General features: G+C 34.0%; 1 pseudogene; it reads right to left on the bottom strand.

Annotated features, from left to right (window-relative positions):
• Positions 1-4,567: 4,567 nt before the first annotated feature.
• LOC143574105 (BTB/POZ domain-containing protein At2g46260 pseudogene) lies at positions 4,568-7,173 on the bottom strand (annotated as a pseudogene).
• Between the last annotated feature and the right edge of the window lie 6,644 nt (positions 7,174-13,817).

Below are 13,817 nucleotides of genomic sequence, written 5' to 3'. Positions count from 1 at the left end.
ACTTTATCAACTAAAATCACACCAACAACGATCAAAAAACACACACTTACATTATTTAACTCAACCGAACCCGAAAACCCATCGGGCTCCCGAACCGCCTCCGAATCATCTTCAACCAAGCAAGAAACCACAACAGGGACCACCTGTTTATACCCTTTTAATTTTGCCCTCAATCTGAACATAAAAATGTAATCTTTATGCATAAAAAACAACAAACCCTAGAGAATAATAATAATTAGTGAAACCTATTACATACCTGCAGCATTTGAGGGGTGAATTGGGTTGAATGAAATTAGAGTGTGAAAGATTAGTGGGTATGTGAGGTTTATGGGTTTTATGTAAGGGATATAGAGAAAACAGTGATGAAGATATGGTGGCCATGGTGATCAACTGGTTAATAATAACTAGTATTTAACACCCGCGCTTCGCGGCGGGACTGTTAAGCTGTACAAAAAATACACGTAAACAGATAAAGTCCAAGTACAAATATTTCAAGCACATTCACGTTTAAAGGTGCACACGGTTTAAAACTCAAAACCGGTTTGCGTTGAAACCAGTTTGGTTTGGTCAACAAAAGTCAAAACCGATTTATGATCGATTTCGGTTCGGGTTGAAACCAGTTTTTTGACCATGCTACGATCATTTTCGGTTCGGGTTTTGACTGGTTTTGCCCGGTTTTGGTAGAGAAAATTACAACCCGTTTCCAAATGCATGGTTTCAATCACTTCCAAACCCCAAACCGGTTTCTACATAATCGGTTTCAAACCTTTTCGGTTTCGGTTCAGTTAACCAGTTTACTTGCCCACCTATATTCACGTTCATTCAAGACAATACACTTATTCATGTTCATTTAAAACAGTACACTATGTAATTAACCAATGAGTTAAATATGATTATGTAAACCACACCATCACATAATTAAGACTTAGAAGGCATCAAAATATTGTAGGTAACCAAAATTATCGTCTAGTCCTAAACCACAGCCAAAAATTATATTACAGGAAACCAACATATACGCAAATTAATAATAGCTTATATCATCACACTAAAGCTATGAACTCAGAACATAGATAACTCAACTCAACATCAGTGAAGGCAGACAACAGTCGAGAAAGACAGCAACGAACGCCACAAAAACACTAACACGGCAAAAAGAAGTCAAAAATAAAAAATATTGAAACATAAACATGCCACGAAATCAATGATAACCTTAAGCAGTGGCGAAGCTTGGACCGAGGCACCGGGGGAGCCGATCTCAACATGTATACAAAAAATCACAAACGAGGGGGGGGGGGTTCAAATTTTCGGCCGAAAAAAGCTAAACTTACACTACGTATAAAAATTTTCGGCCGAAAACGGGTAAATTTACACTACTGCGCAAAAAAAACAGGGGGGGGGGGGGCACCCCGGGCCTCAATGAATCTTCGCCCTTGACCTTAAGGCAGACAGTCCAGACTTGCGCAAAGACATTTTGAAGACAAAATCCATAATGATTTGTTCATTAATAAGAAATGCAAATGGTTACATTCATTATTGAATGAATAAATACCATGTATTTGGTTTAAACAGAGCTAAGAAAGCTAATCTTATAACTACACAATGACATGAGTAAATCAAACACTAACGATTGTGAAGATATATATAATATACCCAAGGCATAAAGCTCCAATTTTTCTTTCACAATAACCTACCAGACAAACTAATGATTGCAAATGTGGGAAGTATCAATCCCACCTGCCGATTACAAAGTTCATAACGCACAGGTCGGAAAATTAGGAACACAAAGTTAAGAATAAGAAGCAAAACAAACCTAAAAAGTGAAGAGAATAGTGATCGGTCGCCAGTGAGTCTCTCACCGGGGGTTATGAGTAGATGACGGTGGTGGGAACTGGTGATACAGATGAATAGTGAAATCCCTCTCACAAACCATAGTTGATTTTTAATATATATAATAACTAGGATTTAAGACCCGCGTTTCGCGACGGGACCGTTAAATCGAAAAAAAAAAAATAAGTAAAGACGTTAAACCATAAACTCGTTGCAAGTCGACATGAACTCAGTATCAAATTAAGACATCGAAACTATACAAAATAAATAAACATTCCAATGCCAAAATACAACAAATTAACATATGTAGAACAAAAAAAACCGGCGCATTATAGCTGCAAACCAACACAAATCTAATTAGTATCAACGACAAGGACGAAGCTTAGTTGGGGCCAGGGGTGGCCCCGGCCCTCCTTTTTTTCGCTCGATAGTATAAATTTATCCTTTTATTGTTAAAAGTTTTTATACATAGTGTAAATTTACCCGTTTATGACCGAAAATTTGAGTCTGGCTCCCTCCGTTTTTTCGCTCGGTAGTGTAAATTTATCTTCTTTTTTTTTCCGAAAATTTGTATACATAGTGTAAATTTACCCGTTTCCGACCGAAATTTTGAGCCCGGCCCCTTCGTTTTTTCGCTTGGTACTGTAAATTTATACTTTTCTGGCCGAAAATTGTTACACATAGTGTAAATTTACCCGTTTTCGACCGAAATTTTGAGCCCACGCCCCTCTAGTTTATGAATTTTTTTTATACATATTGAGTTCGGCCCCCTCGACATTTATGTCCAAGCTTCGCCACTGATCAACGATACCAACACAAATTCGTAAACATAAATAGCAAGCAAAAAAAATATTTTAAAGAAGGTATCAAACATTGAAACGCGGATATAAAACCATGCGATGGGATATTTACAAATCATGAAAATAGTTTCGATTATTGTAATGACAAACTATAAAAAATGTGAAAGCAAAGTTTTAAGAAAACCTTTTAACCGGCAAACAAAACATTTAAAACCGATACTTGCCCAACTTTAGTGTTTGAAATATAATTTTTTAAATATTTAATTTAGTTGAAATCAAAAGTGAAATAAAATAAATAAATAGTATTCTCCTATATATTAAAGGAAACGTATAGCTACAGTAATACTCATATAGAAGCATACTTAACCCATGTTAAAACATATGTTGACCCTTTTAGCTCCTGCAATTTTCTTTTATGTTTTCCAGTAATATATGTAAAGTGTGTGTATCTAATTGTTCTTGTCAGGCTACAGTTTCTGAATTCTTGCCACGTATTATGCTTCAGCCCAGCAGAATTCAAAAGTTGCAAAGTCAGTCCCTATAGTGTGTATCTTCCATGTCTCAGTTTTCTTTTCATTTTTTTAAGTTACTTTGGGAACGCATAGGTTTTAAACTAGAAAATAACATTAATATAATAATACATATTAAACTTAAATGGTCTTAGCTTACAATAATAATAAAAAAAAACTCTGATTTTTAGCTAATTGTTCTTGACCTTTGTTTGAATGCTTATAGCATTTCTAGCTTCATAACAACTCTTCATATATTGGTATTGTTCATCATTAATTTTACATTTCCATGTTAATGTTTTTATGCTACAACTTCGTAATTTTTCTTATAACTTACGTCGGTAAATTCTTAAAAAAAAATAAAACATCTAAATACGCAGTTGTGGTTGATAGTTTTTTCTCTCGATATTTCATTATAAATGTTATTGAAAATGGAGTTGTATTCGATATAAAACATTTTTTAAACATCATGAACTATGTATATCGAGTGTCGCCCCTGACGAACCAAATCAAACAATATTGATACTGGTGTCGGTATTAATGGAACCGGTATCCTCATGTAAAACATGTTTCGAATTTCTACTAGACATATCACGATTTTTTTTATATTCTCTGTAAATTGTTATACAGAGTGTCGATGTCATACATGTAACATAACAAATCAAACTGATATCGATTAATGTCTGCAGCATAGCGCGGGAAATCTACTAGTTATATTTATTTATAGAATGATAGCTATTAATTTAGTGCTTTAATAAATAATTAATAAAATATTAAAAAAATGAATAGTAAAAGAAATAGTCAATTTCTGAGATAACTTGAATCCTTATTTTAATATATATATATATATTAATATGTTGCATAGAGTACAAGAGAATGACTATGTGAACTTTTGAGCAATTATTTTTCGATTGTTTGAAATTGTTGGGCTTTTTTGGAGTAACTAGTGGGTCGGTCCTGGTCCTGGTCCCTGGATACCTAATGTTAAGAATCGGAACTGGGTAGGAACTGGTTCTGGGTTTGGTCAGGTTTTGGCCAGTTCATGTCCGGATAGAGGTGGAATTGCTTCTGGCGGGTCCGGGTCTTGATCCGGGTATAGTTTCTCTAAGAAACTGAAACGTGGTTCGTACCCACAGGTCAGGTAGGAGCTGACTTAGTTCGGGTTATGTATGAAACTGGTTCGGGTTAAAAACGTCTAAGTATACCATCTTCTCCTTTGACTAACGAGTCAATGGTGTCGTTACAATTTTCATCGGGAACTTTGTTTTCTTCGATTGCTTGTTGTTGGGCTATTTTGATTTGCTCAACTAGATCTACTTGGAGTTCTAATCGCAACGCTCGCACTCTCTTGGGTTTCTCATGTTTTTAAAACATAAGGCGCCAGCCACAACGTTGGTCTTACCTTCATGATAAACGATTTCACAGTCGTAATCATTCAACGTTTCCATCCATCTCCTTTGACGCATGTTGAGCTCCTTTTGTTAAAACATGTGTTTCAAACTTTTGTTGAGCTTCAAAATCTACGTTCTGAGCTGTGATGAAACCACGTGTCAAAGCAATATAGAGTGAAGAAAATATGGTGGGTTGATGTTTGAATGATACCTGTGAAAAAAAAAACCTAAAATTTGGATTTCAAAAAGAACGTCCAGAACGTCCTAAATCTCTGATGAAACCACGTGTCATAATTGAAAGTGAATAAAATTTGGTGGACTGATGTTTGAACGACACTTGTGAAAAAAAACCTTAAATTTATGTTTCAAAAAGAACGTCCTAAATCTACTTTCTGAACTGTGATGAAACAACTTGTCACAACTATAGAGGGTGAAGAAAATATGGTGGTATTATGTTTGAATGACACTTGTAACAACACGGATTTTCCAATTTAAGATTTTATCCCCCGACCCGTTTTCATGTTCATGAAATAATTATGAAATAAAATATCGTGTCTATCGAGTATCTATTATTTTATTAATATTTGTTTATTATATTTATTTAATATATAATAAATAGCTTTGATATATATACGATTTTAGCCCTAAACTAAACTTTAATCCTTTATTGTTTCCACTTCCAAACTTCAAGGACTAAAATGCAAATATCTGATTATTATGATCATTAAACCTGCTTACCCATTTTACAACCCAAACCCGTGACCCAATTCGTGAACCCATATACTCAATTGTTTGGCTTGCACCTTAATCCTCGCATCTAACTTTGAAATTGATATTCGCAGATCGTTTATGCATGTATTACGTATCTCACCACACTACAATTAGGAAAACCAGGTCCTAATTGATTCGTATTGCTATTATATCGAAGCCGTCATTAACCGTTTATTGTTATACATTAAATCGACCATAATAATAGAAGTTCGTAGCATTCTCGGGTTTAAAATATAGGGAAAGGAAATGATAAAGTTGGATAGGGGAAGAAAAGAAAAGAAATTATCTAGTTAAAAGACATTCTCGAGTTAAAAGAAAAGAAAAGAAAGTATTAATTACATTCTTGAGTTATATTGGAAGAAAAAATTAGGAAAAAAATTTGTATCTTTACAATTATGTCATCATAACAACATGGAAAAGAGAATTGAGATATGGTAAATTAGTAATATTATAAAGTTTTCCTTCACAATCTGACTATATTTGACAGGAAAGTTTTAAAGGAAAAAATGTCTAACTTTTCTTTCCATACTCTTTCTTTTCTTAAAAAAAAACTCAAGAATGAAAAAAGAAAAATTCTTTTCTTTTCTTTTTCAAACCCTTAAATAAAAAACTCAAGAATGCAGTCTTAAACTTGCAGAAACACTTCTCTTAACCTCGCCATCATAAACCTCAACAATAATTAGAGTGACTCAGTTCACTTATACCCGTTCTCAATCCACCTAGCGCCAACCACTGTTCTTGTCTATTGGTCATCGATTAAGCCTCGTTAAAGGTAATTAAAAGGCATGGTTCTGCTCGCCTGTATCCATGTATCATTAACCCCAAAGTTAATTAAACAACAACAATCAGAATAATCGATTTTAATTATTTAGGGTTTATAATCAATTTGAGGGAAAATGGATTATGTATTTAAATCTTTTTTTACATTTGACTACCAACTAACAGTTTAGTCAAGTTGGTAGTTTGGTGTATGTGGTCTTGATTGGGCCGGCCACGGGCGCATGTTCAAGCCCCCACCAGCCCTTTTGCTTATTTAATTTTTGGTTTTTGTCTTTTGAAGCATGTAAATTAATTTTTTAAATCATCATAATTAATATTTAATATAGAACAAATGTTGTTTTATTAACCGACATCATTAAGTTACATCTTTTGTCAAGTTGGTAGTTTGGTGTATGCGGACGCGTCTTAATTGGTCGACACTTGTAGGCCCCTCGCCTTACAAATCGATGGGAGTCATCACCCGCAATATAATGTGAATTGAGGGCATTGGTTTTGAAAAAAACTGCTTCCCTTACAACAAAAATGGTAAAAAAGCTTACGAACTCATTGTTATCTAGAACTTCATTAAGCTCATCATATGTCATGTAAGGATAACGAATAAACTTTGCAAGTCGGGTGATGATTTCATGACGTTCCTTTATATTAGGGTATTGGTAATGGCCCCATTTGAGGACAAACAAGTAAAGGGCATATTCTGATGTCACCTTGAGATCGTCACTAGCTATAATTGTTTCCACATCAGCAAGCGGTAAACTTAGAATCTCATCTTCAAACCTGCCGTTATTATGAAAATTTTAGACTATTCATTAATGATTAAACATTTGTTATGAGGAAGCTTAATTACTTGTTTATATCTTTGTAATGGACAACATATAACTGCTTCGCGAAAATAGTTAGTGGCTGAAGTGCTTCCGCCATTATAATATTGGAAGGAAGATCAAGATAAACGAGTATAAATTCAGGAGTCATGATCAGGATATCTTTTAATAAACGGCTGCAATGTCTCATGCATGAAGCAACATCAAATTTGTCAGCAACGATTAGTACATCAAGTATAGCAGGAGCACTTGTGACTGTCAAATTGTTGCTATACATAAATTTCAATTGTTTAATTTGTAACTAAATTTCAATACTGTCAAATTGTTTCAATAGTTTTAACTCCTAATGTTCAACAATCCTTAGTTCAGTTCGAATGGGATAAAGTAGCACCAATATTTAAATTATACGTCAAATTTAGTTACAAATTAAACATGTCAAACCCGCACACGACCCATTTAGTTAACCTCTAGTTTGAATTGGATAGTATATAACCATTGTTTACACTTATATCAAACTAGTGGGATGAGACTTAGGCGTTGTGACGTGCAGCTACTCGATTGGTGTTGGTACACTCGTTATGGAACGCGAAAAATAAAACCAAAAAAATATAATCGTGATATACACGAAGCATGTTTAATCCAAAAAAAAGGAAAATTAAAAAGAAGGCTATGTTATTATTGCTTTTCATGCAAGTTTTTTTTTTTTTTTTTTTTTGAAGTTTTGCTGGCTGCTGGCATATGATTTCCAAACCCCTTGGTTTAAAAATCAGTATATTAATTTTGTGCAATGGTAAAGCTTGGCTGAAAATACTGGGGATGGACTCAATAAGTATAAAAATTCTCTTAAACCCTGACTCACTATAATAGTATATATAAAAACCAAATAAAAACTTGAGCATAGTCCGTCTATTTGAGTCATTAATGAAATAAAATAAGCGATAGCAAGTTATCGATACCTAATGGGGACTCAGTAGACTCGATCGGATCAAAATAGATACAAATGCGAAGAAGACGATCCAAGAAATTGCTATTGTTAAACTTAAAACAAAGGTCGTCGGGGTGACAGCCATCCTCAGGAGAATTCATGATCAGCGTTCTAGGACCAATCACATCAAAACTCGATTTGTTTAAATTTAAAAACTCTAATTCTTGGATGTAGACACCAACATGATATATAATATATATATATAATATATATATAAACGAAAACATAAAAATCCTACGTGTCGCGATGTGGTCGCTCCCCCTTTTTTTGGAGTCACCAGATTTGCTTGATTTTTAAATGGAGGCTTCTCATGCATTTGACCCGAATTCATGGGTATGGGTCTTACCAAACCCAGATATTCCTTAAACGGGTTATAACATCTCATTAAATTAAAAATTATTCTCACCAATTTGTTGATGTAAAAATCCTATAAAATAGGATATAATAAAAATTAATATCTTATTTATTTTAAAAAAGATATATATATATTATTTAAATTTAAAAACCAAAATTTGATAGTAAAAAAAAAAATAAATGGGTCTTGGGTCTCATCAAACCATAAGTATATTATTAACTTTCATAAATATTATTTATAATTAAAAAACCAATTTTATAGTAAAAAAATAAACGGGTCTTGGGTCTCATCAAAACCATATAGCTTTTAAACCGGGTTATAATATCTCATTTATTTGTGAAACAATTTATTATCAAACCATAAGTATATTATTAACTTTCATACGATAAAAAAAAATATAAATTCAAAAAATAAATAAATATTAGAATAAACAATATAAAACAACCCCCGTATATATATATATATATGATAAAGATACATCCGAGTAAAGATACAGTTAATATATTTTGTATATTTTCAAGCATATCATTCCTATAATTAAGAGCAAAATCTTTAAGTTACAACACATTAAAAAAATTAGAGAAAAAACAAAAAACAATATCAAACTATATAGTTTTTTATATAATGTTTTAAAGAGAGACCATAAGATGAAAACATATCAGATGGGAATAATATGTTTAAAGGGATTGAAAGTATATGGGATGGGGGTACGTTTAATTAGTCTAACCCTTAGTTACCCGTGTTACACATTGGTATGTTATGGGTATGTTTGGCATGAAGTTTTTAAGAGCTTTTAGGAGCTACAAGCTTTTAAGAAAAAACTCAAACTCAATTAAAAGCTCTGTTTGGTTCAAAGAGCTTGAAGCTTTTAGGTCAGGAAAAAAAGCTTAAAGCTTCTACTAGTAGCGTTTAGAAAGAGCTACAAGCTTTTAGTATGATAATTTACTTAAATAACCTTCCAAAATAAATACATTTACTATTATTGATTTTAGTTATGCCCATTTTAGTAATTTTATATGTTTTATTAAAAGCTCCAGCTACTCTGTCAAACATCTAAATATATCTAAAGAGCTACAGCTAACAGCTACCAGCTACCAGCTACAGCTTCCAGCCACCAGCTTCCAGCTACCAGCCAACAGCTTCCAGCTACAGCTACCAGCTAGTTTTGCCAAACATACCCAATTATATATTTTAATGAATTGTAAATACCATATTTATAATAACGAATAATTTTACATAATTAAATTTAATTAAAACATAATACTTATTAGATTTTGGTCGATAAGAATTAGAAAAAATATATATATAAAAATCCTTAGAATATTATACAATTTGTATATTGTGAATTATGAAAATGTTAAAAATTAAATATAATTTTGGTTTTATACTTTAAGAGAAGACATATTAATATATGTTAAGTCAAAAAATATTACCACTTAAGTAGAGCTAGTAAGCATCTTTAGTTTGAGTTATGAGGTCTTGGGTTTAAGACCGATATCACATAATAATTTATTTTTCTAAATTTTGCAAAAAAACCTTACCACCATGGAAAACGGTTCATGGGTAATAATATGATAACAAATCATGAGTCATTATATGATAGGAAATAGCTGACATGACATCTATTTGACATCATATATGGAAAACCTAGTTGAATTTCATGTGGACAATATGTCTTTTTTTAATGGTATAGTTAGATTAGGCTGAGGGGTGTGGGGGGCTCTAATGGGGGCTTTAGTGGGGGCTCCAGCCAATAATATTATGAAGTGTGACAGAGAGAAACTGGATAAGGGGGTGTTGGAGCCCCTGGCCCTGGTGTGGAGGGGCTCCAGCAGGGGCTCCAGCGAATTTTTTATTTTTTTATAAATATATTCAAACAACGTATTATTAAAAAAAACTCATAAATTATTAAAAAAAACACACATTAATAAAAAAAACACATTAATATCTAAAAGTAAAATAAAAATTAAAGTACTAAAAAAAAACATTATTCTTATTCTTCGGCTTGGTCTTCTTCGATCAACCTCTTTCGGATACGTTCCTTTTGCTTTTCCATTAGCATTTGATCGACCGGATTTAGGTTACTGAAGTCTCTAGTAAGGAAGTCCAAATCTCTCATTCGACTTTTTTCCTTTTTGTCATTAGAGACCACCTCCATGGTTTTGTTGAATTTATTGAGGGATTTAACAAGATTGGCGATGTTTACGGCTTCCCCCTCAGCCGGTTTTTTCCCCTTGGCGTCCCTTCCCAATGGCCGCCTCCTCGGCGGTGAAGACGTTTCCTCCTCCGCAATGTTTAGGTCGAATCCAACGCGGCAATCCGACCAGATTGAAGTGCTATACGCTCCAGACGAACTAGTTTTAGTCCGTTTCGGCCGTACTTCCGAATCAACGTCCGGCGCCACCAGCTCAACCCACTTGGAACACCTTTTCAACCTCTCCCACAACTTTAAATCGTCCCACGTCTTCACCGTCCCATACCTCCGCAAACACTCCTGCTTCCACTCTTCGACCGTGAAATTGTAAACCGCCAAATCATCACTGCCACTTGGTCTCATACGACCGCTGTTCCTGTTGAAAAGATTAGTAAACAAGCCGACAAATTTTCTGATTTCGGACCACCGACCCGAAATCATATCGGCGTTCCGCTCTGTACTCCCAACGAGCGTATAGAACGTCTCCCTAACCTTTGTCCAAAAAATCTTGCTCTTTTGGTAGTCGGCTGCAAAATGAATAAATAAATTATATTTCCATTTAACTTTTTTATTTAACTTTTTTATTAAAAATCATTTTTAAAAACGTTAAAACAATTACCGCAACGCCGATCCTCATAAATGACTATCCAAGCCCGACACAAGGCTTCCTTCTCATCCGATGACCACGGAGTGGTTTTCCGTTTCGTCCTCGGAGTCGAAGCCGGTCCCGACCCGTCCGTTGCAACTTGTTTTTTCCGGTGGACGCGTCTTCTTGGTCCCGTAGCTTCACCGTGTGATTCTTGTGTCTCCGGAACAACAAAGTTAGGAGACGGTTGTGTGTTGGATGGTTGAAAGCCGGATGATTCTTGCGGCTCCGAATAAAACATCGGTTGGTGCGGTGACGACCATAAATCGTCGTCAATATAATCTGAATCAAGGTTGGGGTACCAATTTCCAGCCATTTTTTTAAAAAAATGTTGGGAAGATGGGTTGATTTTGGGTTTTATTTTGAAGTTGTGGTGATTGATATGGGTGAAATGGGGTATTTTATAGATGAAAAAACGTTTTTTTTTAATTAAATAAGAGCCCAACGGCTCTTTGTATATGTCCAACGGCCACTTGCACACTCCCCTATGCCCTCAGCATCTCTCTTCTGCCGCTAACCCCATCACGCCTGCATCATTTTTCGTGCTAACGCCCCGTTAGCGCCCCGGGTCGCGCCCCGGTGGTGTGGTGTTAGCGCCTGGGGGCGCGAGCGGAGGGGCTCTAGCGCCCCCGTTGAAGCCCCACACCCCTCAGCCTTAGATGACGTCAATTTTTTATAGACTAATTATAAAAATAAAAATATATACCAAAAACTAAATAAAAAGTATATGCTTAAAAAATGTTAAAACGTACGTAACTGTAGCAATAACAATCTAAAAGAATCATTCCACATATTTGTGATCGACGAAGATAATTAATGGCGTCTAGCCAGGGTAGGACAAAGAGGCTCTCTAATTTAAAGAGTACGATAACTTAAATACAAAAATGAAAGTCAACTTTCTTAACAAATTATACATTAACATTTACAAAGGTCATAACACATCAGTTAACTTGCAAAAAAAAAAGAAAAAAAAAACTACGGATAAGTACTGAGAATGGCACACCTTGTACGAAACAAGGGCAATAAGTCATGTTACAAACTCTCTACCTTAAAAAGTTGGTTGTTCCATAAGCAATGACAGAACCAAGACTTTTTCATCAGGTGTAAACATAAGACCATCCTTTATGACGAGGGACTTTGAAGCCCCTCTGCAGTGTCATGTCAGCGCCACGTAGGGGTGTTCAACGAATCGAATTTCGAATATTCGAATTTATTCGAATCGAATTATTCGAATTTTGAAATTTTGAAGCTGGATTCGAATTCAAAATCGAAATAGATTCAACGAATTCGATTCGATTCGAATTCAGAATAGCCAATTCGAAATTTGATTCGAAAATGAAGTGCGAATCGAATTCGAATCGATTCGAATTCAATTAAAAAATATATTTCTATTTCAAAACCTCTATAAATTTGAGTTTTTAAACAACAAAAAGTACAAGTCTATAAAATAAATAAATCATTTAAAGTAATCGCATCCTAAATATTCAAAATGGTAATGTCCAATTGCATTAATTATTAACCAAAATGATAAACTTTCTATTTTTAATCTCTATAACTCAAAGATTTATGTGGTTTATCTTTCATAAGTATGTATATATATAATAAAAATAAAATGTATAACTTGAATTCGAATTTCGAATCGAATAAGAATTTATGATTATAAATTCGTATTCGATTCGAAATTCGATTACTAAAATCGATTTCGAATCGAATCGAATTCGAATGGCTAAAAATCGAATTCGAACCGTCAAATTCGAATACGAGTCGAATCGAATTTCGAGTTATTCGAGTCCAATTCGAATACTGAACACCCCTAGCGCCACGTGGGCACTGGGGGCTTCAAGCCCCACCCCAAATATGCCCCTCTATTGTGAGGGGGCTTCGGTGCCCTTTAATTTTTTTTTTATAAATTTAATAAACCAACAAATTTATTAAATACAATAATAATAAAATACAAACTAAATTAAACTTAAAAACATATACCTAAAAATATCTACGTGCATGGGTCTAACTGGTTTTGGTTCATATAAAAACAGATTTCCCAACTATGTTTGGTGCTGAACAAGGGTGTATACGGTTTTCAGTTTGTTATTAGCCTGACCAAAACTGAAATCGAAATCGAAACCAATGACATCAATTAAACTATGTTACTATCCAACTCGTTTTTAGTTAACCGGTTCGATTTATTTGGTTAAGTTTTTTTATACTCGGTTAGTTTTAGTTAATAACAAAAACTTACCTTGGGCTAAAGTTTTTTTTTAGAAATACATGAATATGATGTATAAAAACTGGAAATATATGAATGGTTTAGTTCGGCTCATTTTCATTGATTTCGGTTGAGCGAGGATAAAATAAAAACGATGACCAATTTTTGGTTAATTTGACTTTCGATTAATTCGAATGTCTGGTTTATATTGGTTTGATTTCGACGATTTTCGGTTCAGTTTTAATAAACGGTTCGATTATTGCCCATCTTAATTTAGGCCTAAACATGTCATATTTGTGGATTGACAATGAACAGGAACCTTAAAATAAATTAATTAGACCAATTTCAATCAAGTTTAAGTCAACTTATCAAATTTCTAGTTTCAATTAAGAATTAAGTTTCACATCTAGTTTTAAATTATTGAATAATGAACTAATGAAGTGTAAAAAGTTGAAAAGAAAAACAACACACTAATTTAGACAAGGAGAAGGACAAGTGGAGGCTGGATGGTCACTCAACTGATTGAGGTTGAACA

Source organism: Bidens hawaiensis, unplaced genomic scaffold (genome assembly GCF_021521415.1).
Source record: "Bidens hawaiensis isolate Kalapana, Puna unplaced genomic scaffold, B.hawaiensis_p1.1 tig00026850_1, whole genome shotgun sequence".
Classification (NCBI taxonomy): domain Eukaryota; kingdom Viridiplantae; phylum Streptophyta; class Magnoliopsida; order Asterales; family Asteraceae; genus Bidens; species Bidens hawaiensis.
This window is presented reverse-complemented; position numbering and strand designations above follow the sequence as displayed.